At 41.0% G+C, this 26437-nt stretch overlaps 1 protein-coding gene across 4 annotated transcripts in view; it reads left to right on the top strand.

Moving 5' to 3' along the window:
- PTPRM (protein tyrosine phosphatase receptor type M) overlaps nucleotides 1-26437 on the top strand; it is a 747478-nt gene that overhangs the window by 613928 nt on the left and 107113 nt on the right. The window lies entirely within an intron of this gene.

Here is a 26437-nt window from a genome sequence, read left to right as displayed (position 1 = left end):
CCTGCCAGCTCCCTTCAGACCCAACATGGATGTTACCAGACACCAGGCCGTCCACGGTCTCATAGCTCTGCATTAGAATAACATAGTGGGCAATAATAATACCGTGGGCAATGTATTAACTGATAATATGGTAAAGTGTATATTAATTGATTATCCAATACATATTTGAGAAACACTGCTAAATATGTTACTTTACATTTGTTGAATTGATTTCTGTGTATTTCAACACATACACCCCTAGAAGGGGAGATGAAATTAAAGATGGATAGAACTAATTACAAATACACACTCAGAATGGTACACATCATCACGTAGGAGCAAGTGGATTAGCAATGTCCAACCAGGAAAAACTGTGCTGACCGACTTGAACCTAACCAATACCCGTCACTGAAAAATGGGAAGAATGGCATGGTTCCATCTGATCATTTTTACTCACTGAATGCCAACCATATGTTTAAAAAAATTAGGGTAAATATTTTTATCCCATATTTGCTTTCATTTCTTTTTTAATCCCTAATAGAAATAATGTAGAAATATCTAGTGACTTCAATGCATTTCAAAACGTGACTGTTGCAAGAGAGAAACTGTATGTCATCATACACAGATTCAAAGCTCATAAAGGTAATTCGTGTTATCATGAACGTATTTTCAGGGGGAGCAAGGTTTTGAGGGGTGGATTTTTCATGAAATCTTGCTTGGTTCCTAGAATGATGATGATGATGTTGATGGTTAGACCTACATTGGTCTAGCCCTAACCCTAATGTGGTAGCACTCTACAAAGATACACACACAGATAGAGAGAGACACACATAGATATTTCTAACCACAGTGCTCCTACACTGTTATCATACCCATTTTACAGATGAGGGAATGACTCAGAATGTAAGTCATTTGCCCAAGGTCATCCCACTTTGGAGTGGTGGGATTTACTCTATAACCTGTTGACTCCAAAGGCCACGTTGTTTTCCACTACACCACATAACTTCTTCATGGAACACCACGAAACACAGACCTACAGAAGTTAACCTTGGGTTTTATTGATTTGACTTGTGATTTCATGGCAGGAGCGTTGTTTTACTCTGTGCAGTTCTATCTGCTTTGAAGTGTTCTGTCCTTTGGCAGAGGACAGAGCCAGCCCCAGGGGCCCCGCTGACAGCGCCAACTCTGGTTTGTTTCAGCATCTCAGTATCAGCAGATGCTGCCCCTTAAACTTGCTCAGCATCTCAGCTCCAAGAGCGCGGTCACTCCGACATTGCTCCTGCTCTGGCTTTTCCTTGTCAAGAAATGCAGGGAAATTATTCTGCGAATATCAGCCAGCCTGGCTCGTCGGAAACCCACTAGGACCACGTATAAGCTAAAATCAAGCTGCTGCTCTTGAGAGGCATAGATCCCATAGGCTGTCTCCCTGGATTGCTGCACGACTGCCAGCCAACCCAGTAGAGGGAGGGAGAAGAGGAAGTGTAGACGCGAGTTGTGTGTGAAAGCTGAAAGTTTTCTCAGAGATCCTCTCTGGAAGACATTCTGGAAGAGGTTGCATCTTTTTTCAATGAGGTGATTCAACACAATGGTAACAACCTTGTGAACTGGATCTCTGACCTCCAGGCAGGACCAAGATAACACGTCTCAGCTTCGACTAAATGATGCAAAAAATAACCAGTTGAAAAGGCAATTATTCTTTTTCAAAGAACAGTGCTGGGAAGTAGAAAGGACAGTGGATTGGCCATGAGAAGACTGGATCCCAAGTCTTTGACCTGTCACGTCACTGAAGAGTCTCTCTGAGACCCTAACCCTAGACCCTTGAGCGAACCACTCACCTCCCTTGAAGCGAGTGGGTCAGTTCCGAAGACCAAGCACTTCCTAGAGTCTCTGTATCATTAGTCGAGCTGTCACCTTGGTGATGTTGGACTCCCAGTTTGGTTGACACATCTCCATGGACGGGATGTTTTTTGGTTCATGCTTCTCCATGGATGGGATGTTTTTTGGTTGATGTACCTCCATGGATGGAATGTTCTCCAGTGGGCAGCCCTGACCAGCTGCCTGAGAACTGAAGCCTGGCGGTCACTGGTGTGTAGAGGGCCATCACTTGGGACCCGCGGGCAGTTCTTTGGCCCCCTCTTGCCAGTTTTGAGTTTATTCAGGATTTCTGAATGAGGGAGTTTCTGTCCTGATGTGCCCTTCCTCTTTTTTCCTCCTCTCTTTTCCCCGTTTCAACCTCTTCCCACTCTCACTTCTAACTCCCACCTCATCTCCAAAACACTGGGAAGGCCAAGTGGAGAGAGTGCAGTAGTGACATTAGTACATTTTTGTATAAAGTCCTCACCGTGTCTGAAAGGTGTCTGTGATCAGAGTTCCATTCCATCTCTAATCCCCACTGTCCCCGTTTGTAAGGATCTGTGAATAATAAGGAAATATATGGATTAAAAGTTTGGAATTAATTTCTTTCACATTTTATATTATATAAATCCACATTATTGTTACATGTCTTATTCAGACCAAAATAATATTGAATCAGAGGCCATAGCCTTTTTGACCTGTCCTGTCTCTGAAAAGAAAGAGAACATGCTGACTTTTCCAACTTCTTCTGAAAGAAAAGTAGCTTTATGTCCTCAATGGGCTTCACCTATTATTCAGCATCTTCGAAATTTTTAAAAACTTCTTCACTCCCTTTATCTTCCATTGTTGCCCTTTAGGGACACATGGAAAACCTTTCATCTGTTTACTTCAGGGAAATTATACAAGAGATACTGAATAATTATAATGCATTCAGTGTAATTATAAACGTCTAGCATATGTTTTTATATGTATTGTATTTATGTGCTTTAGGTAATTATGCATTTGAGTTCCTTGACAATTTTATGGCCAAAATATTTTACTTGGCTGATTACTAAGTGTATTTTAAGCTTACTTCTTGAAACATGAAGAGAATATACTATAAATCCAGTTAACATAATTTATCTGCCTAAAGAGGATGCTTGCTTTTATTTTTTTCTCTATTTCAATGATGAAAACCATTTGTAAGGATGCAGAGTAACAAAATATGTTTTTAAAGGTTTCCAAGTCCCGATTTTATCATGTTCTTTTAAAAAGAAAATTTTGAAAGAAATTTGAAATTTTAAGAAAAGTGTAAAGAAAAAAAAAAAAAGACAATAAAAATCACCCTTAAACTTACTCTCAGTTTTCAGTAAGTTTCCATCCAATATTTTAATGCATTAGAATCTTTATATAAATCGTTTCATACCTTGTTTGTCTTTGCCATGAACACTGCTATGAATAATTCTTTGGATTTACCTCCATTATTTTCTATAGATAGATTTCAAGAGGTGGAATTAATGGTTCAAAGTATATAAAATGCTTAAGTTTCTTTATGAACCTATTATGTTGAAAGCTTGCTTTCCAGAAAAATTGAACCAATTCACACACGCCGTTAGCACTTTCCATGAGAATGCTTACCTCAACATACCAGCACTCAAATAAGGATTAGTCTTTTTTTTTTTATCATCTTTGCCAGTTCGATAGGTGGAAAAAGAGTATCTCATTATTGCTCCATTTGAAATTGGACATGTCTTTATATGTTCACCAGCCACGTGAAAAATCTTCTTTTGTGAACTGTTCATATGCTTTGCCTGTTTTTTTACTAGGGTGTTAATGTCTCCTACTGACTTGTACGACCTCTTCTATGCTTGCTTTGTCCTTCTTTAAAAATGTATTGGCTGTCCTTAAGCTTTGTGCTGCCATCATTTTAGAATCACCTTGTCCATGAAAAATGGACATTTCATGAAGTTGACATTTTATACAGTCAGCTTCATGAAAAACTCTGTAATTTTGTTTGGAACTGCGTGGGATCCACTTACAAAGTTCGGGAAAATTGACTTCTTGGCAATACTGGATCTTCATGTCTTAGTTTGGTTTATGCCTATTTATTTGGATCTTCTTTTATATTTTTCAGCAGAGTTTCAAAATGTTCTCCATGAAATCTTGTACATCTTTTAGTTATGTGTACTTATTTGTTATGGTAATAGTATCTTTCAAAGTTACATTTTCTTTTTATTGCAAGTATATAGAGTACATGTATAAATATATAGAGATACAGGTATATATGTGTGTATACGTATGTGTGTATGTATGTATATTTGTATATTGCTCCTTTGTCCAGAAACATTTCTCAGCAATCTTTATTTCAGTCATTTCTCTGCAGATTATTCTGGAGTTTTCCATGGAGAAATCATGTCAACTTTCATTACTGACAGTTTTGTTTCTTCTTAATCCTTATACATTTATTTTTTCTTATTTATAAAGCTTACTGGAACCTCCAGTACAACACTGAATAAAACTTAGGTTGGCAAGTATCATTGTCTTGGTCCTGATTTTCAGAGAAAAGGCTTTTAATGACTAATAATTAGTCATAATTAGTTTAAGGATATTCCCTTCCATTTCTGGTTTATTAATACTGTTTACCATAGATAAATATTGAATTGGATAGAATGCTTTTTTAGCATTTATTGTTATACAAAATAATTATTTTATTTCTCTTTCTTAACATGTTAGTGTGGTGGGTTAATTAATGTAGTTAATATTCTAATTTTGAACCAACCCTTCATTCCTGGGATAAACCTAACTTGGTCATGATATGTTTTAAATATTGCTGAAGGCTGTTCACTAATGATTTTTACATCTATGTCCATGAGTTACTGGTCTCTTAATGATCCTTCTTGTATTTTTATTTTCTCATTTTAGAATGAAAAATATATCTGCTTTTTAAAATGAATTAGATAGCATTCTGTGTTCTTTCTGTTCTCTTAAAAGAGATCATGTGAGATTCAAGTTATCTTTATTTTTTTTTTTTAGATGTGACCTTTTTACTTTTTAATTGGAGTATAATTGCTTTACAATGTTGTGTTAATTTCTACTGCAAATTATCTTTAGAACTCACCTACAAAACTGGCTAGGTCTGGCATTTTCCTCATGGTAAAATTTTTAATTACTGAATCTTTCAGTAGTTATAAGACTATTCTGGATTTCTAGTTTTTCTTGAGTTAATTTTATAGTGAATATCTTCATAGAAATTGTGAATTTTGTCTAATTTTTTACTCAAGGGTATACATTTGTTCATATTTTCTTATTATCTATCCTTTATCATCATTAATAGTGTTTATTTGTGCCTTTTCTCCTTCTTCTTTCTTGACTATTCTTGCCAACATTTTGTTGGTTTTATTAGTTGTTTCAAAGAGATTGCCTTTGACCTTGTGGATCTTTCATATTGCATGTTTTAAATTTCTGATATTCCTGATCTTTTTTCCTTCTACTTTCTTTGAGTTTATTCTATTCTTATTTTTAAACAAGATGCTGAACACATTAATTTTCAGTCTTTCTTTTTTCTAGTAGAAGCATTTATTTAAGTATTAATTTTCCCTCTAAGTAACAGTCGAGTACTCTTATCCTTAAGTATTTTTAAATTTTTATTACAATTACTTCTTTGACCCATGCATTATTTAGAGCATGTGAGTGCATGAATGTGTGTGTTTTATTTCTCAGAGCATGGGAGATTTTTTGGTTGTCTTTTTATTAATGATTTCTAACTTAAATGTATGATGATTGGAGAAAATTCGTTGAAATTTGTGGACATTATTTAGAGCCATCCACATGGTCAATTTTCTTAAATATTTTATGTATTCTTTACAACAATGTTGAGTGCCAAGTTCTGTATATTCTTTAGATCACGCTTTTTAAAAAGTTTGCTGTTCAAATTTTCTGTATACTTACTAGCTTTTTGTCTGTTTGATCTATTACTGAAAGAGGTTAAAAGAAGTCATATATTTTGAAGCTAAGTTATTAGGTAAATATAAGTTTAGAATTGTCTCTCCTAAGTGAATTGAACATTTCATCATTAGGCACTAATATCATTGTCGTTAGTTTATATTGTCTAATTTCAATATAACTATGCCAGTTTCCTTCTAATTAGTATTTTCTTGGATATATTTTCAATCTCTCTATTTTAGTTGTGTCTCTTGTAAATAGCATATAGCTGGATTTTTTTTGAATTTTTGCATTTTATTTTATTTTTTTTTATACAGCAGATTCTTATTAGTTATCCATTTTATACATATTAGTGTATATATGTCATGGATTTTATTATTTCAGCTTTTACCTTTAAAAGTCTTACAGCTTTTACCTTTAAAGTCTACTGATTTACAACTTAGTACATTTTTAACTTGCTGCGATTACTGATTTATTTGAATTCATTTCTGCCACTTTATTTTGTGAGTTATGTTTGTTCTACTTTTTCTTATGCTTCTTCCCCCCACCCCACCTCATCTTGCCTATTTTTAATTAGTTAAATTTTTGTCTCGTTTTATTTTTCTGTCTACTAATTTGGAAATTATACACTTTTTTCTTTTACTAGTCACTATAGAAATGTTAGCATGCATATTTTAATTTATTTCTTTATTTATTTTTGGGCGCGTTGGGTCTTCATCTCTGTGCGAGGGCTTTCTCCAGCTGCGGCGAGCGGGGGCCACTCCTCATCGCGGTGCGCGGGCCTCTCACCATCGCGGCCTCTCTCGTTGCGGAGCACAGGCTCCAGACGCGCAGGCTCAGTAGTTGTGGCTCACGGGCCCAGCCGCTCCGCGGCATGTGGGATCTTCCCAGACCAGGGCTCGAACCCGTGTCCCCTGCATTGGCAGGCGGACTCTCAACCACTGCGCCACCGGGGAAGCCCTAGCATGCATATTTTAAAATCTAGAATTAAATTAATTGCTTAACCTTCTCCTCTCAGATATCTTTCCTCCCCTATAAATAGCTCATGGTAAGGAGATTCTCTGAGAACAAAGATTCCCTGGGATTTGTAGCATCTACGAGGTAGTATTTCTTTAATTTGCTCATTCATGCATTCAGCAGATGTTACTGAGGACTCTCAAAGCTAGACCCTAGGATTAAAAAGATAGGTAAATCTTGGTTGCTATTCTTAAGACCATCCCTTTTTGTTTTCTCCTCCAGGAGTAATTAGGCACCTACCAAAGACCACGTATCTTTCTTACATCCTGAAACCATGTTTTCAACCTGGTCGTCACGTAGTTCCAGTGGCTGCAGGGTTGCAGGCTAATAGCCATGGTGGCGTGCTTCCCGTGCAGTGGGGCCTCTGCCCCCCTTTGCTGTTGGTTACTGATGCCATTGGTTACTGATGGCAGTCGTCACTCTCGGCCACCGCCTTCCCATTACCAGAGATCCTTTCTGCTGTAGCCCCTTGTGTTTCTCCCCTCTGATTGCAGACCCCCCAGTTCTGCTCATCGCCTTTCCACACAGGATGTACATGTAGATGGACTGAGCATCCCTGTCTAATTTCCCTTTCATACGCGGATCTCTCTGGTCTTCATCATTCACGTGAGCCCCGATGTCCCTCTGAATCACAGAGCTTTTGGAAAATGGGATAGTATGTTCCGCTCCCTGTGCTTTGTCACCTCTTCTTTCCTGCTTCCCTGGGCTCACCATCCCTCTTCCTCTCTTCCTTCCACTGCTGGGCCTTCGGAGCTGTGTATAAAAGCTCTAATTTCTTTTTTTTGGTGTTTTCTTCTTCTTTTAATTTATTTTATGGAAGTATAGTTGATTTACAATGTTGTGTTAGTTTCTGCTGTGCAGCAAAGTGATTCAGTTATATATATATATATATATTCTTTTCCATAGTCTTTTCCATTATGTTTTATCACAGGATATTGAATATAGTTCCCTGTGCTATATAGTAGGACCCTGTTGTTTATCCATCCTATATGTGCTAGTTTGCATCTGCTAATCCCAAACTCCCAGTCCATCCCTCCTCTATCCCCCCCTTCCCCTTGGCAACTACAAGTCTGTTCTCTATGTCTGTGAGTCTATTTATATTTCGTGGATAAGTTCATTTATGTTATATTTTAGATTCCACATAGAAGTGATATCATATGGTATTTGTCCTTCTCTTTCTGACTTACTTCGTTTAGTAGGATAATCTCTAGGTCCATCCATGTTGCTGCAAATTGCATTATTTCATTCTTTTTTATGGCTGAGTAGTATTCCATTGTATGTATGGACCACACCTTCTTTATCCATTCATCTGTTAATGAGCTTTCAGGTTGTAAAAGCACTAATTTTTAAACAAGATCATCCCGGTGAAAACATCTCCTCAGTTGTCAGAGGTTGGGGGGGAATCAGCAGGTACAGTGTTGACAGTTGGTCTGGATGGGTCATTTTATAAGTTGTATGTGCAATTCAAGGCTGCCTGTATTTAGAAACAATTCAGCCTGTACTGTAAGTCTGGTGAGCAGGAAAGAGGAGAAAATGGACTTGGATAAACAATTTAAAACTGATAGAAAAGTACTTTGCTGAGAAGCCCCGTGTCGTTTGCCCATTTTCCCTGGCCCTTTTGAAACTCCTCTGCGTGTTAGTTCTGACTGTCTGCAGGGTTCCCACTGACCGGAGCATCGAGTGGTGCTGGTGGGTGGAGCTGGTGGGCGGCGCTGGTGGATGGAGCTGGTGGGCGGAGCGGGTGGGCGGAGCTGGTGGGTGTTGCTGGTGGGCGGCGCTGGTGGGCGGAGCTGGTGGGCGGAGCTGGTGGGCGGCGCACATTGTCATGCTGCTCCACGCCTTGTTGGTGGGGAGTAAATCTTTCCTAGAGTCTTCAGTGGTTTATGTTTTGTTTAGGATCTCGATGTCCAATTTTCTTGTCAACTTTTTGTTTATAGCCTGTCACAGATCTCATTAACGCCACTGACCTCTTAACCATTTTAAAGAGCGTAGGGTGGGTTGCAGAACATGGCATTTGATCTCTTTTGCACTAAATAAAATTTTTTAATTTATGAGTTTGAGTTCTAGCCATGATTACTGCCTTGGTCAGGTAACTTTACTGCTTTTTTTATTTTTAAAATGCCAATATTTGACATCAGTGTTCCCATAAAATAAATGATTCTTCATAATTGCTTTTCCAATGCTTTTCCCATGTGACTCTCCCCAATAGTTTTCCCCCAGAAATTGAGTAGTGGCTGTCACAATTCTTGTGAACTAGCAATTATGTCAAATAATTTAATCAGTGCTTGAACTGGGCTGGCATTGCTCTCGGAAGACCATTTTTCAGAATGACATACCTCTGAGCATTTGTTCCATAATTAAACCTGTAAACACTTTTTCCCACAAAGACCCTCAGAAGTACTGTTAGACATTCAGAGCCTTCAGGGAAGAGCCTGGGCACCACTGCTGGGCAAAGTTAGGAAACTTTGAGCAAGGATAGGCAGGAGTCAGAGTTCTCTGTCATGCAGTGTCATTGTCAAGAGCCTGCATACATAATTAATCAAGGCAGAGCTCATTGGGATTTTGATTGACATCAGACACCATTCCGGAATCGTGTGTTGAAGGACCACTAGCGGGGTCTCCCCTTAATTTACGGAACGTATGATTCTCCTTCAACCAAAGTCACTGTGGAAAATGTGTTTCTTCTGCAACCTGCGCTGGTATGTTCTGTGAGAAAGTGATGCTGTAAAAATTAGGACTAGATTTAAAAATCGTGATTAAATGGATGATAAAAATCACAGCATCCGCTTTCAGATGTGTCCATTTGGTTTATGAGGAGGCTAATAATGAAAAAGGAAAGACTTTAATGCCTCCAAGAGACTCTCCTGTGTTCGGACCTTTGCAGAAGAGCAAATAGGAGAGCAGGTAAGTAAAGGAATTGTTGGCCATTTAGATGAGGCATGAATAAGGGCAGAAAGTCTAAACATCTTAAGACATTTCAAATAAGGCCCCCGTTACGTCTGTTCAGGCCCCGCGTCATCCAGCTCTCCCTCAGTCAGCTTTGCTGTGCTGGTTGCTAAATATAAGACACACCCATTTTTAAAATTTTTATTTTATATTGGAGTATAGTTGATTAACTATGTTGTGTTAGTTTCAAGCGTGCAGCAAAGTGATTCAGTTATATACATGTACAAGTATCTGTTCTTTTTCAAATTCTTTTCCCATTTAGGTTATTACAGAATACTGAGCAGAGTTCCCCGTGCTATACACTAGGTGCTTGTTGGTTATCTATTTTAAATATAGTAGTGAAGACACACCCATTTAAAAATAAAAAAAGTCCCGGCATCCTCCTTGTGCTGCTGACACAAGGGCACACTCTGCTCTGGGTGCCCCCTTCTGGTGCCTCTCAAAACCTCCAATCCCTCATTTAGAAGAAGGGGTTAATGTCTCCCCATAGGAGACTGTTGTGGGAATGATATTCTATGTGTGCATCCATGTATATGCGTAAATATACAAATAGACCTTTTCCCTGTGCTCTGGAACTGGGCCCCTCCATTCTTGGATCACTGCCAGAGCTTTGAGCCACCGTCTCTGATGGAATCAGTTATTAGACCACCGCCAGGCTTCAATTTCCTGTGTCACGTTGAAATTATTCACTCCCCTGTGCTTGGAACCCCCAGTGTCTACAGCACTGGGTGGTGATGACTGCCAATAGCGAGCTGCAGCCCACGCCTCCTTGTAGCCTTTTCTCTGCGGTAAAGATGCCTCACTTGGGGCAGAGCATCTCCTCCCTCGTTTCCGCGCCTCTGTCTTTGTTGCAGGCGTCGCTTGCCTATGCTTGGAGCCCAGTCTCCATGAAGCGTCCCCACCCGTCAAGCCCTACCTGATTTCTCCAGGCCTTTACCGCACGTGAGGGTCTGCACCACGTAATTCACCCTCTCTTTGCATACCACTGTTACCCTCTGCTGTCTGTGTCGTGACTGTGACCACTGGATTGTAGCTCCTCGGAGGACGAGGCCGTCTACCCGTTGGTGTGGTCTCCGCACTGTCCGGCCCTATGCTCAGCCCCTAGTAGGCAGGGTGGTTGTCTGGGGCGAGGGACCTTTTACAGGACTGTCTGAGGATGTGTCAGCACAGACCAGTGGTGCCCAAGTTTGACAACCGATCATTATAATTTCATGGTTTTGAAAATTATTAGAACCAGGTAGCGGGCGTCTTCATGGTGGAGGTTGGAATAATCAACCTTCTTGTCGAAATAGCAACTAACACTGGTTGAGCATCAGCCAGGGGCCACACTGGGTGAAGCCCTTCCACACATTATCTGATTTAAGGCTCACCACACCCTCCCACTCTGGACAGGAGGAAACTGAGGCTTAGGGAGGTTCATCTTTTACCCGTGTCACAAAGCTCACGCGGCTGCTGGATTTGAACCCGGACAGCTGCACCTTCTGGACACAACAGGGAGTCAGGGTCTCCCTCCCTATTTCCCCCACACTTTGACCCTTAAAATGTGAAGAGGTAGGAAAGATTGGGCAGTTGGAACAGGGATCCTATGTACGTCAGACACCCAGAAAGCTTGACAACTTTCTACTCATTGGGATGAATGGCAGGTCACAATTTCCTAAAATATAAAGAAACGGTAGAAATGTTGGAAATTAAGTTTACTGACTACATGACTATATGGTGTTGATGTAGAACTTTCATCTTGTAAACTGACCTTGTTTTATTCATTCCGTGTGTACGATTTTCACTTTATTTGAAGGTGTTAAGAGTCAGATGTAAGTGTAGATTTGCTCCAATTAATACTCAAGGGGCCAGAGGAAGGAGGCTAAAGAGAGCCAGGGCATTTGTCCTTTGGCCCTGGCCACCCACGGGATGCCATATTGCACTTAAACATTGTAACAGTTTTTCCCAGTAAGTGCAATAGGTGTGATCGAGTAAAGGAACAGTGGAAAAGAGACATCGAAATGATTTTGTCGATGTTCCATATGTAGAAATAAACATATTTCAAAAGTCAGTCTTCCAATTTTACAACTTTCAAAATCTAACTAAGTAAAATCCTCCAGGGTAAAGGCAAAGCTTAAAGTGACCAGGATTTTTAAAAGCGTGCTCTTTTGTGTGTGTGGGGGGGTGTGTGTTGTGAATGTGTGGCTTTGTGTGTTTAAAGTTCTCATGGCGTGATGAGCTGGGAAATGGTCCACGGAATATCGTAGGTAGGCTGCCAGAAGTGCTACGGCTTTTAAAATAGTTTCTGACCTCTTTTTTTTTTTTTCCCTTAGATTCCATATATATGTGTGACAGGGTGAGAGAGTGTCATGGACATATATACACTACCAAATGTAAAATAGATAGCTAGTGGGAAGCAGCCGCATAGCACAGGGAGATCAGCTCGGTGCTTTGTGACCACCTAGAGGGATGGGATAGGGAGGGTGGGAGGGAGGGAGATGCAAGAGGGAAGAGATATGGGAACATACGTATATGTATAACTGATTCACTTTGTTATAAAGCAGAAACTAACACACCATTGTAAAGCAATTATACTTCAATAAAGATGTTAAAAAAAAAAAAAGTAGTTTCTGCCTCTAGCACAGTAAGTGAATCTTCAGGTAACAATGACTTAAGTGGAAAAGGCAATATATTTTTTGTGCCTGTAACTTCGCATTAGTAGGAAAAAAAGTAGGATAGGGAAAAAACTATGGAAAACCATAAGCATGTCTGCACAGTAGGATTTTGGTTTCTCAATATGTAGTGTTTCATTATGATGTTCTGAATGGGTGGCACACACTCTTTCTTTAGTTCTTTTTTGGCCAGCCTCCTACATGCATCTCAGTACATACCCCCTATGTAATCCAAGAAACCACCTAAATCAATCTCTAATGAAAAGGAAAGGTCTGGAGTCTTTGTAAACATAGTATTTATATAACAGTCAAAGCTTCCTAAGAGTTCTTATTTGGGGAGCAACGCAAAAAACAAAAACATCGGCTGTCTTCTAGGCTGAATATTTGTAATACTTTACAGCAGCTAATTTAACTCGAGGACACAGTTCTAATGAAAGAAGTCATAGGACAAAAAGGTAGAGCTGAAATATATGTCTTCGGTGTCCTTGTAAGTCTGATAAACTGCCTTGCTCTCCTAAGCTTCTGCAGAACAGAAAGTGAGGAGACCCATTGCAGAAAACTAAATTATACATAATGTCATTAAGCCTCCACCTTCACTTCTGATTGAGAGATTTGCTTCAGGAGACAGTGAGAGCAGAGGCAAATGAAAAAATAAATAAATGAAAGACCTGATCACGTTATACATTTTGGTGGAAATGTAATTGCTTATAAGTTCACCTGAAGTTCTTGGGTACATGCAAAGTCATGTGTAGCTGCTGACGATAAGAACGGAGCCATGGCCCACAGCATCCTCGTGAACTCTTGAGTGTAACCCTCAGGTGGATGGGTAAGGAAGTAAGAAGTGGGCTCACCAGTGATGCTGGCATTGGCACATCCTGAGTAACCCCAAACTCTCCTATGTATTGAAGTGGTCACTCTTTTTCTTGCCCTGGTTTTCCACCCAGAGATGTATTTCTGTAGATAACATGCACTGTTTACTTCTTTTTTTTAAATTGGTTTACAATGGTGTGTTAGTTTGAGGTGTACAGCAAAGTGATTCAGTTATATGTACATATATATGTATATACACTTACATATATATATTCTTTTTCCAATTTTTTTCCACTATAGGTTATTACAAGATATTGAGTATAGTTCCCTGTGCTATACAGTAGGTCCTTGTTGGTTATCTATTTTATATATAGTAGTGTGTAAATCTTAGTCGCAAACTCCTAATTTATCTCTCCCCCTGCCTTTCCCCTTTGGTAACCATAAGTTTGTTTTCTAGGTCTGTGAGTCTGTTTCTGTCTTATAAATAAGTTCATTTTTGTTGGTTTTTTTTTTTTAGATTCCACAATTAAGTGATATCATGTGATATTTGTCTTTCTGTGTCTGACTTACTTCCCTTAGTATGATCATCTCCACGTCCATCCATGTCCGTTTACTTCTTTTCCAAAGTGGTTTTGTAACTGCTCCTTTGAAAGCATGTCTAAACAGACAAGCTCGTTAGGAAGGTTATGAAATCCCCTTTTCCAAGATGATGTATCCTGGAAAATGCTCTCATCTGTCAAGGATGATCTCAATGTGAGCCTTTTGAAAGGATGACCATGCAGTAATGCCCTCTCTTGAGGTCATCATCTAGTGCCAGGACTATGAAATGGAAACATCAGTGTACGTATAAGACTTCATAACTCGGAGTCCCCACATAGCAGGCAGAGCTGGAGAAAGCAGCAAGACCCTTTTCTGACCCTTAATTAACTTCCAGGACTCTGCAGATTGCCGCTGGCTCTTAAGCATCCCCATACAGTTCTTAATTAATTCTAGCTGCCGGAGTGTCCCACCCTATATCACTGCAAAATAAGCCCTAGCTGAGGAGTGGGGTAATAGCCATCGTAAGCCCATGGACCACATTTCCTCTTGTTTGATGCTGTGTCTTGAAGGCTATGGCGGTGGGACGTGTCTGCCTCTGTGAGTGAGTCTGTTTCAATCCACACATTACAGGACCATGGTTTTGGGACAGAATGTCTCCCTGCTTTGTATGAACTGTGGCTCAACGAAGAAATCAGTGATAATGCACCTCCAAAAAAATTAAGCATATGAATGCTCGCTATGGAAGAGATGTTCAGAGAAGCAGAAAAGGCAGGCTGTGTCTCTAGTTCTGCATGTCACCTGCAGGGAGGGCATGTGTCCTAGAGAGCCTTGAGGGGTCCTCAGGGACATAGAACCTTTTCATTGTCATAGAACTGCCATAACCTTTTATGTCTGGAAGGGCCGTGCTCAAAGGCTTTGAGACTCATTAAGGTGATCCTTGCAACAAGCATACTACTGCCACGTGCTTTGTACCAAGTTAAAAGGGGGGATATGGACCTTCTCTTGGGGCAACAGATAATTTAACCTAACTGTGGTGATGAAAATAACATAAAATGCCACATATCAGATCTGTAAAGAAAACTTAAGTGGCACATACTGACAGCTATAATGGAATTTTGGGGTGGGAGGGAAGATCATTGGAAAGTAGAGAAGAAAACACGTGGAAGAGGTAGGTTTGAGCTGAGTTGTAACAGTTAGATCAACTTTGCAAGGCAAGGCCAGGAAGGGCACCCCTGCTAGAGCCACACCACACCCCACGGAACTGGATCATAGGAAGGCATAGAAGGCCACTGTCGTGCCCTTGTCTTGGACGTACGTCAACGTTGCTTCCATTCTCTCCTTTTTACTTCTTCCTTCCTTGTTCCTTTCTCGGCCTTTCCCACTTGTTCCTTAGCACAGCTGGGCTCTTGCGCATCCCGGCAGACCCACAGAGCTCTCCTTCCTTCCCCTGTCTTCCTCTAGATCTGTTTTGTCTTCTCCTCAGCCTACGGTAGGATGCGTGTTGCAGGGTTCACCTTCCTGACCCCCACATCAGCAGAGCCTGGCCCTCCTGGGATGACAGAAGATGCTGTCTCCAGTGCTGTGGCCACGGCCATGTGTGTTGCTTACGCTTCCCGTGTGGCTGGTGCCCCCGGGGAGCCGAGCAGCAGGGATGGAGCCTTTGCCTTGTTTAGGGAGCTCGACTGAGCCTTGGACTGACAGCCAGCAGCTTATTTTGCTTCAGCCTTGTCTGCAACATCCTCCTTCCTCTAGAAAGGATGCAGGTCACAGACAGTAACCCTGGGAAACAGGGGCCACCTCCCAATTCATTCAGAGGCAAAGAAGGAAGCAGGGAAGGGAGGGAACCCAAGGTCGTCCTAGAGAGCCTTGTGGGGTCCTCAGACACGTTCACGAAGGCATCTCCCAACTTACGTGCTGACATTTAACACTGCCGTCTCTGATGCAATGTCCACATTTCAGCATTCATTACTATTTGATTTAGTGATTAATTATCAGGCATTACAGATTTCCACAGTGTTTTAAATCCAATAAAAGTTATTTTGGGGGGAACCTGAGGTTTGGAGACCGGTTTTTAGATGCCACACCGAAAGCATGATCCATAAAAGAAATAAAGTCAAGAAAATAGACTTCATGGAAATTAAAAACGTTTGCTCTGTGGAAGATGATCCTAAAAGGATAAAAAGACTAGCTCTAGACTGAGGAAAATATTTGCAACCCACATATTTGACAAAGGACTTGTATCTGGAAAATATAAAGGACTCTCAAACCTCAACAGTAAAAAAGCAAACAATCCAATTAGAAAATGGATAAAGACATGGAAGACACTTCACCAAAGAGGATACATGGAGAGCAAATAAACACATGAAAAGATACCATGATCAGCCATTAATAAAATGCAAATTAAGATCATGAAGAGTTACACACACATAATAGAACAGCTAAAATAAAAATAGGGGCAGTACCAAATGCTGGTTAGAATGGGGAGGCCTTGGATCTCTCATAAATTACCAGAGAATGTAAAATGGGACAGCCATGCCAGAAAAGAGTTTGGCAGTTTCTTAAAAAATTAAACATACACTTAGCATACAACCTAGCAATCACACTCCTGGGCATTCATTACAGAGAAATGAAAATTTAAACTCTCCCAATAAAATGGCACCTACATTGTTTCAACTTCTGTTTCCTGGTTTCCATATTACACTACGGTTATGTAGTAACCATTAGTAACCACTGGGGAAAACTGAGGAGTAACCGGGACCTCTCTGAGATATTTTTGCAGCTTCCTGTGAACCTAGAATTATTTCAAGATAAACAATTTTTCAAAAGTTATTTTTTGGTATAATTTAAAATTCAAAGGTATTGGTTACTAACATAATTATTTCTTAACTCACTGGTGATAATAATAATAAAGTTGACTTTTATGAATATACTGAAATCTCTTTCCCTGAGCATGAGTAAAAGCTGTAACAAGAAAATGCATGAAGGATTTGTTTTTTTTAAAGAAAAGATGTCTATGAGATGTTTTAGTTAAATAACATACATATTATCATGGATAATAATAATAATAAGGCTTTATTATTATGGGTAATAATATCTATGAGATATTATGGGTAAAGCACCTAGAATAGTACTTAGAACTTAGCAAATATGCTGCATTTATCTTGTATTATTATTAATGTCATTTATTTAATATTATCTGGCATTCTTATTAATACTACTAAATTGAGAGCTTACGGTGATTTCACTAAAAGAATTATGTAATCAAAATATTTTGAGCCAAAGTTTTTTCCTCCCCACACTTCTTCTTGGCAAAAATTCAAATCCCCTTTCAGAAGTCTTCTTTGCTGAAACAACAGTCTGACGATCATGTGAAAGTCCATTCTGTCTTATGATGGAGATGTTAATATAGGTCCTCCAAGGGCATTAGACCTTTGTTGTTTGCATTTCAGTATTGACCCTTGAGTTCACTTTACTTTCAACTCTCTTGCCTTCTCTAAAATGTTTTGAGGCAGTACTTCTAATAGCATTAAGCATCTCATTTTTAGTTTAATCCCAAACCTTGTAGTTCTAAATAAAAAATTGAACCGCGTGCCCCCAAGGTTTTAATCTAATATCTGCTTCCTTGAATTAGGGCCAAGTCCTCGTTTTTTAAAGCATCAGCACGTTCTAAATACACTTTCTGCTACTTCCTTTTAACATCTGACCTTGGTTCACTTAAACTAATTGTTATCCTTTCAGCAGATTGTGATCCTAAAAAAAAAAACACAGAAATTACACTATAGAACATTGGTGGAATTTTTAAAATTCTGAGTTCAATGCCCTCCATTGTAAACTGTGCCGCTTCAGTAGTACTCTATTTTTTTTTTAATTTTTTTTCTGGTATACATCAAAGGGATTCAGTTATACGTACATATTCTTTTTCATATTCTTTTCCATTATGGTTTATCACAGGATATTGAATATAGTTCTCTGGGTCAGTAGTACTCTCTTCATCATGATAGTAATTTATTTAAAACCAGATAAAAGCATATAATTTTTTTAAAACTTTTTAAAGAACCAAGCCTCAAAAATATTAAATTCATGTACACTTGTAATGTAGGAATCTTCTGATTTTTTTTTTTTTTTTTTTTTTTTTTATGGCTGTGTTGGGTCTTCGTTTCTGTGCGAGGGCTTTCTCTAGTTGTGGCAAGCGGGGGCCACTCTTCATCGTGATGCGCGGGCCTCTCACTATCGCGGCCTCTCTTGTTGCAGAGCACAGGCTCCAGACGCGCAGGCTCAGTAATTGTGGCTCACAGACCCAGTTGCTCCGCGGCATGTGGGATCTTCCCGGACCAGGGCTCGAACCCGTGTCCCCTGCATTGGCAGGCGGATTCTCAACCACTGTGCCACCAGGGAAGCCCGAATCTTCTGATTTATAATTGTCACCTGTTCATTCACTAATACTTACAGAGCTCCGCCTATGTGCCAAGTGGATGCTGGGCACCAAGGAGGCACAGAGGCTCAGCTCTGCCCCGTGGGGCTCCCGGTAGGGGAGGAGACTGGCCTTCATGCTCAAATGCCCTGTGCATGACATACATTGTACTGATTACATGACAGTTGTAGGGCACTTAATGTGTATAAGCTCCTTACATGTTCTCTTAACTGACATTCATTGGTTTGAATACTGAAAGCAATGCTGTTAAGTAATTTAAATTATTAGAGTATTCCAATTGGACAAATTAAAAAACAAATTCAGTAACTGGCCTGTGGCCACATGCTTAGGAATCAATCAGAGCTGGGATTCCAAGGCCAGTCTTCTGGTCCTAGATCCCATGCTCTTTCCTCTTCTGCACCCTGTGTTGGGAGCCAAGATTGAAGGTAAGGTGAATTCAGAGTTCCCCCCAAGTGTGAAATGCCAGCAGCGGCTGCTGTTCCAGGTGGCTTTTAGGAGGTCCACTCATGAGGAATAAACAGTGCTGAGACGCAGGGTGAGGAAGTGAATGCCTGTCCAGTTGGTTCTTTTGGTCCTTAGATTGATTCATCCGTGAGCCTGTGTTTGGGGCTAGAGCATCTTTCTCTCCCGAGGAAGAGGAGGCCTCGGGCTCAGAATGTGGCTAAGCAGCAGTGCCAGGCAGGACTGACATCGTTGTTGTGAGTTTGTTGCCTTTACTTTTTCTGTTATCTTTACCTGTGGTGTGTGTTTTGGCCTTCCACTTACTGAAGTGATGTGAAATCTCATTTCCAAATAAACATTTAAATATATAATACTTTAAATAAGTAAATTAGAGGGAAGAGGTGAGAGGACAGGGGAAATAGCGAAGGTGGGACCCAGGGACTGAGACTTGGGAAGAGCTCGTGGAGTGATACTGGCTACTCTGTCGACCTCATGTGCCTTCGGGATTTTTGTTTCATCTTCCCCTCCACCTACCTGCGACTTCCCAAACCAAAAGCATCTTCAGATGATGACAGTTTGTAGGGAGCACATGCAGGTGAATAAAGCATTCCACCCAAGGTCTGTGGTAAGACGATTTTAGCCACTAATGTTTGATCTGCTTTGAGAGATGAGTTAGTCCTTTCGGGATTCCCTCTCTCGGGAAGGGTGATCGGCACATGGAAACTTCCACCAAGATTCCCGCCCTGCCTGGTGCAGCCTCACTGTTTCGACTTTGTTTTCAGTCTCCTCCTCACACCCAGATTCTAAGGCTCAGAGCCAAGACTTCCGTCACAAGAAGTCTCTGGACATCTAGGGTGATGGTGTCCCCAAATTTTTTATTAACTTTTATTGGAATATAGTTGCTTTACAATGTTGTGTTAGTTTCTGCTGTACAGCAAAGTGAATCAGCTATACGTATATAAATATTCCCTCTTTTTTAGACTTCCTTGCCATTTAGGTCACCACAAAGCACTGAGTAGAGTTCCCTGTGCTGTACAGTAGGTTCTCATTCGTTATCTGTTTTATACATAGTAGTGTGTATACGTCAATCCCAATCTCCCAGTTCATCCCACCACCACCCCTGCCCCCCTTGGTAACCATAAGTTTGTTTTCTACATCTGTGACTCTATTTCTCCTTTGCAAATAAGTTAATCTGTACCATTTTTCTAGATTCCACATATAAGCAATGTTGTATGATATTTGTTTTTCTCTTTCTGACTTACTTCACTCTGCAAGACAATCTCTGGGTCCATCCATGTCTCTGCAAATGGCATGATTTCGTTCCTTTTTATGGCTGAGTAATATTCCATTGTATATATGTACCACATCTTCTTTATCCATTCCTCTGTCGATGGACATTTAGGTTGCTTCCATGTCCTGGCTATTATAAATAGTACAGCAACGAACATTGGGGTGCCTGCATCCTTTCGAATTATGGTTTTCTCCAGATATATGCCTAGGAGTGGGATTTCTGTGTCATATGGTAGCTCTATTTTTAGTTTTTTAGGGAACCTCCATACCCAACTTTCAATAAGAAATGACATTTGTCCAAACATCAGTCAATAAAGGAAAGCAGCTATGACTCCAATTTCAAAATATGTTATAATTTTTAATAAGAATGTTTGCTTCTAAGAGAAGTTAAACTTTCTGACAGAATACATTGAGATGTAATTATTCTTCACTAAACTGTTAGAAAAGGTATTTCTAACCTTGGTTTCCTAATTTCTAAAATAATCCTCCCTTCTAAATTTTTACCGTGAATCTCGTGTCTCGGGTCCTGCAGGAAGAGCCTGGGAATGGTGCCGATAGGTTTTAGAAATGAATAGATGTCGAAGAGAGAGTCACAAACCTCTCATTAAAATTCCTTTTTCTGCTATACTTGTTCATTTCCAAGCCTGTCATGTCTAAAAAAGTCTCCTTAGATTTTCAGTCACATTTGATGGAGCATCTGTGCTGTGATTTGTGAGGTGAGGACATTTTAAAACTCACAGCTCTCCAAGAAATACCATGGAAAAGATGTTTGTTTTTTCACAGAAAGGAAAGAACAAAACAATAATCGCCCCATTTCTAAATGCTGTATAGAATCCGTGGAGGGAAAACACAGAGGAAAACAATGGAAAGGACATTGTCAGGGTGACGCTAACAAAAAATGGCAGCAAAGTCAGTAAGGATTTACCGTCATCGAAGTCTGAAGCTCTAATGTTAGAACAACAGTAATTGCTAGCGCTGACTGAGCACTTCCTGTTTACCTGGTGCATTGCACGTGTCAAGTCTCTAGGTCCTTAAGACCGCCCTGTTGTCAGTAGGGAGACTTGCTATGTTTTCAAATAGGGACATGGCAGATGCCCACGTGCTTTTTTAAAAGCTTACCCTAGGAGAAGTGTATAAACCAGAGGGAGGTGAAGTGACCAGGTAGGAAGCTACTGCAGTAATGCAGGCCAGAAGTGAGTGGAAGTCAGCTTTTCTGGCTAGTCCCCGAAGGAAAGGAGCAGCTCGCTTTCTGCAGAAGCATCCATTTGTTCTCCAGATGTTTCAAGGATTCCTTTTTCCAAAGGGGACCCTTGCTCATCTCTGAAGATCTGGGCACTGTTAGCACAGGCTCACCGACAAATCACTCTTCCAAGGCAGGTACAGAGGTGGAGGAAATTACAGTTCTCGAGTTGTATTAACATCTCAGACCCTGGCAATATCTGCATCTGAGGGGAAATGAAAATCGTTATCTCTCCTAAAGATGGTGGCATTCTCTGAGGAAGGACTCAAACCCAGACTGATTTAGAGAGTCAACAAAGCAATTACATCAGTCGCTTTCACCTGCCTTTAAAGCAGAGCACTCCCCTTTTTGGTGGCCACCTGTGACAAGCCGCTCATGGGCATCACGATTTTGACACCCCATCTGATGACTGGGCCTCCTTGGAAGCCCCGGGGTAATACAGTGAGGACAGGGCCAGGACCAAGTTCCAGAACCTTTGCAAAATTGCTTGATCTCATGATGTCCTGTGACTGATCAGAGATAGGCATGCCCAAACCAAAAAAGTAAACTTGGACCAAGATTTATGTAGTGAATATAAACATAGAAACAGTGCTGTAAATCCCTTTCAGTGCAGCCGCTCTGCTACCCCATCCTCACTGCTCCAGAAGCAGCAGAGACCCTATCGGGACCATCTAGAAGGATAAGTCTGTACATGCAGCCTTTGACTTTCAAACTGAGGAATATCCGCCTCAAGCCCCCTTCAGGGGACCGGAGACTCCCCGAAACTCTGTGCCGCCTCCACAGCATCAGCGGGTGAGAACGTCCTCGTGAAGCCGAAAGTGGGGTCCAGCTGCTCGCCACTCAAAAACCGGTAAAGAGGCAAGGTTGCTGGAAAGGAAAGTTTGCTTTATTTTGGATGCCGGCAACTTGGGCGGGGTGAGGGTGGGGGACTCCTGTCCAAAGGCTGACTCCCCCCCAACTGACAATCAGTGGGCAAGAGGTTTCAGAGACGGAGGGAGGGGGCTACATGCAGAAACAGCACAGTCAGCCTTGACCGTCGTCTTGTTATTGGTCATCGGTGGTCTGACCAGCGTCGTCTTGATTGCTTTAAGTACAGTTAGTCTTCAGTTCCAGGGCTGGTTTGTTCCCATTTCCTTGAGGCCAGTTCTCGGAATTGTGGCAGCTTATATCATGGCTACAGTCTGGTCATCATGTAGTTAACTTCTTCCACCTGGTGGAGGTTTCAGTATCTACAAGACAGCTCACAGGAGATGGCTCAGAACATTATCTATAGCCCTTGAGGAGGAACTAAATGTCCTTGACTTTGCTTAATGACTAAACTATTATTGTTTAGTCTTGTTGGACTGTTTTCCTTTGTTTCTGCATTTTCTCACTTCTCTGATTAAAGTTATTCTTTGGCTAAAGTTTTTCTACAGACAAAAGGCAGGTGGAGGACATGGGGGGAAGGACCATAGGGTCCTGCTCGGTTTCACTCACGTGTGTGGGACAGGGTCTTCCAGGCCTGAGAAGGTAGACCAGATGGGAGGTGTCACTGGGCCCTACTGAGCACAGCGGATCTTGTCACTAAGCTTCCTTCCAGGGAACAAAGGGAAGAGGAATGAATGCCAGGAAAGGGTTGACTATCCCCAAACAGCTATCCTCTGCCTCTTAAAATAAATGCTCCACTGAAACTCACACCAAATATATCAAAATAGCCCCCTTTCTTGTATAGATATTTTATTTATTATTGATGTACAATGGATGTACAATATTATGTAATTTTCAGATGTATAATGTAGTGGTTCACAATTTTTAAAGGTTATATTCCATTTATAGTTATTATAAAATATTGCCTATATTCCCTGTGTTAAACAATATATTCTTGTAGCTTATTTATTTTATATCTAGTAGTTTGTACCTCTTTATTATTTTTTTTTGTTTGGTTGCTTTTTTGGGTCTGTTGCTGTGCACGGCTTTCTCTAGTCGCGGTGAGCAGGGGCTACTCTTCGTTGAGGTGCGCGGGCTTCTCATTGCAGTGGCTTCTGTTGTTGCGGAGCACAGGCTCTAGGTGCGCGGGCTTCAGTAGTTGTGGCGAGCGGGCTCTAGAGTGCAGGCTCAGTAGTTGCGCATGGGCTTAGTTGCTGCATCGCATGTGGTATCTTCCTGGACCGGGGCTCGAACCCATGTCCCCTGCATTAACAGGTGGATTTTTAACCACTGCGCCACCAGGGAAGCCCTAGTTTGTACCTCTTAATCCCCTACCCTATCTTGCTCCCCACCTTCCCTCTCCCCACTGGTAACCACTAGTTTGTTCTCTATATCAGTGAGTCTGTTTCTTTTTTGTTGTATTCACTGGTTTGGTTTTTCCACATTTAAGTGATATCATACAATATTTGTCTTTCTCTGATTGACTTATTTCACTTAGCATAATACCCTCCAAGTCCATCCATGTTTTTGCAAATGGCAAAATTTCATTCTTTTTTATGTCTGAGTAGTGTTCCATTGTGTATATGTACCACATCTTCTTTATCCATTCATCTGTTGATGGACACTTAGGTTGCTTCCATGTCTTTCCTACTGTAAATAATGCTGCTGTGAACATTGAGGTACATGTATTGTGTCAAATTAGTGTTTTCATTTTGGGGGGATATATACCCAGGGGTGGAATCACTGGGTCATATGGTAGTTCTATTTTTAGTTTTTTGAGGAACCTCCATACTGTTCTCCACAGTGGCTGCACCAATTAACATTCCCACCAACAGTGTACAAGGGTTCCCTTTTCTCCCCACCCTCTCCAACATATGTTATTTGTGTTCTTTTTGATGATAGCCATTCTGACAGATGTGAGGTGATATCTCATTGTAATCTTAATTTGCATTTATCTGATGACTAGCGATGTAGAGCGTCTTTTCATGTGCCTGTTGGCCATCTCTATGTCTTCTTTGGAAATATGTCTATTCAGGTTTTCTGCTCATTTTTTAATCGGGTTGTTTGCTTTTTTGCTGTTGAGTTGTATGAGCTGTTTATGTATTTTTGGATATTATCCCTTTATCGGTCGCATCATTTGCAAATATTTTCTCCCATTCTGTAGGTTGTCTTTTCATTTTGTTGACAGTTTCCTTTGCTGTGCATAAACTTATATGTTTAACTAGGTCCCATTTGTTTGTTTTTGCTTTTATTTGCTTTGCTTTAGGAGACAGATCCAAACAAATATTGCTACGATTTATGTCAAAGAAAGTTCTGCCTATGTTTTCTTCCAGAAACTTTATGGTTTCCAGTCTTACATTTAGGCCTGTAATCCATTTTGACAAAGCCACCTTACTATGCCTCAGTCTTTGTGATTCCGTGAGATATTGGCCTTGCCTGTGGAATGTTCAGCAACAACCCAGGCTTCGAAGTTACTGTTTCACCTCTTCTTCTCCATCACTGAACTGAAGAGTATTTTTTTTTCCTCTCTGCCCACTTGATCAGTGGTTTTCAGATTTTTTTTTCCTGCTTCGATTCACTTGAGGGATATGTCACATCATTAGCGGGAGCTTAGTACTGCAATGATTCTGAAGGTGGAAAGAAAAGGAGCTTTGAAATTGGGCAGATTTCCTGAAAAGCAGGTCTATTGAGGGTCCCTCCAGGGCGCACATGGCTTCACATCCCGGGAAAATCACTGTGCAGATGGCAACAGAGCTGTGTGTCATCCAACAGGATTATTCCACAAAAAGTGGAAACCAGAAATGCCTGGCGACTTATGACCCACGGCCAGGGCGACTTCGGAAAACTGAGTGTGCAGTGTGATGCAGTGTGATGCAGGGTGATGCAGGGTGATGCAGTGTGATGCAGTGTGCACAAAGGCACGTGTCCTCGGCCAGCTAGGTGGTCAAGCAGGGTTCAGAACCAGGCAGCCCTGGGTCCAGGCCCCAGCTGTTCTGCTCCCTTGCTGCGTGGTGGCAGGCAATCCACTTCATGCCTTCTGATCCTAAATTCCCTTCTCTATGCAGTAGAAATAAAGACTTGCCTGGTAGAACTTCAAAGATGCCATAAGCATATCTTATTCATGTAAGACATTGCTGTGAAAAGTCACTCATTCGGAGTAATACCCAACAGAATAAAAAACATTTTTAAGCTCAGTCAAATGTCAGGGATACTGTTCCTGGGCACTAAAACATCACATAATATTTTGGGCTCTAAACCTCAAGTCCATTATCACGTAAGAAAGAGATGTTAGGTAAAGGAAGGCAATATGGCAACTACTGCCTAGAGCATCACCAGCTGAATCCTGCAAAATAGAAATTACATTTGGAATTGAATTACATTGTACTAAAACGTGGCCATTTGAAGTCCTGAGCTTAATTAGCAAGTTCTTTAAAGATATCGGTGTGTTGGCATTTAGATTTCAGTTTGTTTAGAAATAACAGTTCCTGGATCAAGGTTCTTGTTTCACCCAGCCCTCACCTCTCTTGCCCTTGAAGGCTCACACGCTTCCTTTGGCTGCCTCTGTGCAGGACATTGATGATGGCAGTGACCGGTGGCCACCACTGCCTCTGGCCCCGAGCTGCCAGGGCCACCTTCCCATCGACACTCCACCCTGCGGCCTGTCAGGCAAGTCTAAGTGGCTTCAGTGCAATAGCAATAAATAGTTTATATGGACCAAATAAAATGCAGCATTGGAAGAACCCAAAGAGGCGTATGGGTAGAAAACAAAGAAGTTCAGAGACTTGGCACGCCCCAGTGAGGGCCTCGTCCTTCTTTTAGCGTGATGATTTTAGTCATTTTACGTGCACAGTTTTATTCATACGAGAAAGGGAGGAAAACTTCGATTTCAGAAGCTTCTAAAAACAACTCGACCCTGCACTGCCTGAGAACAGGCCGTGCATCAGATACAGCCTTGACCTGCATCCCGTTCTTCCCGGCAGCTTTTCTGTTGAATAGGGTTTGGTTTTTTTTTTTTCTCCTTTTTTAATATCTGGGAGCTGTGGCATTTTCAACCGACTGCAGCATTTTGGAGTAACATTCTCTTGAGGTGGGCAACTGCGATGTATAATTACATCCTGTGGAAAATGATGGTGGTGTGAGGGGTGGGAAGGAGGTTACTGAATCACAAAAGCATGTTTCCTGTTCAGAAAAAAACGGCCGTGTGTGAGAGGTCCCACGTCCTCCTGCTCTGTGCCCAGGGAGCGTGCGGCACCTTTACGTGGAGTCATTGGTATTCGCTGGACCTTTGCCTGCTTTCATTTTTATTGTTTCGGAGACTTATTACTCTTGCAGAGTGGTTCCCCGGTTTGCTGCCTTTTCTCAGTATATATGAGCGAAGGTGGTCAGAGGAAACAGTTTAATTACATTTTA

The sequence above is a fragment of the Balaenoptera ricei genome, chromosome 14 (assembly GCF_028023285.1).
Source record: "Balaenoptera ricei isolate mBalRic1 chromosome 14, mBalRic1.hap2, whole genome shotgun sequence".
Classification (NCBI taxonomy): domain Eukaryota; kingdom Metazoa; phylum Chordata; class Mammalia; order Artiodactyla; family Balaenopteridae; genus Balaenoptera; species Balaenoptera ricei.
The sequence above is the reverse complement of the archived record's forward strand: the minus strand, read 5'-3'. Positions and strand labels throughout refer to the sequence as shown.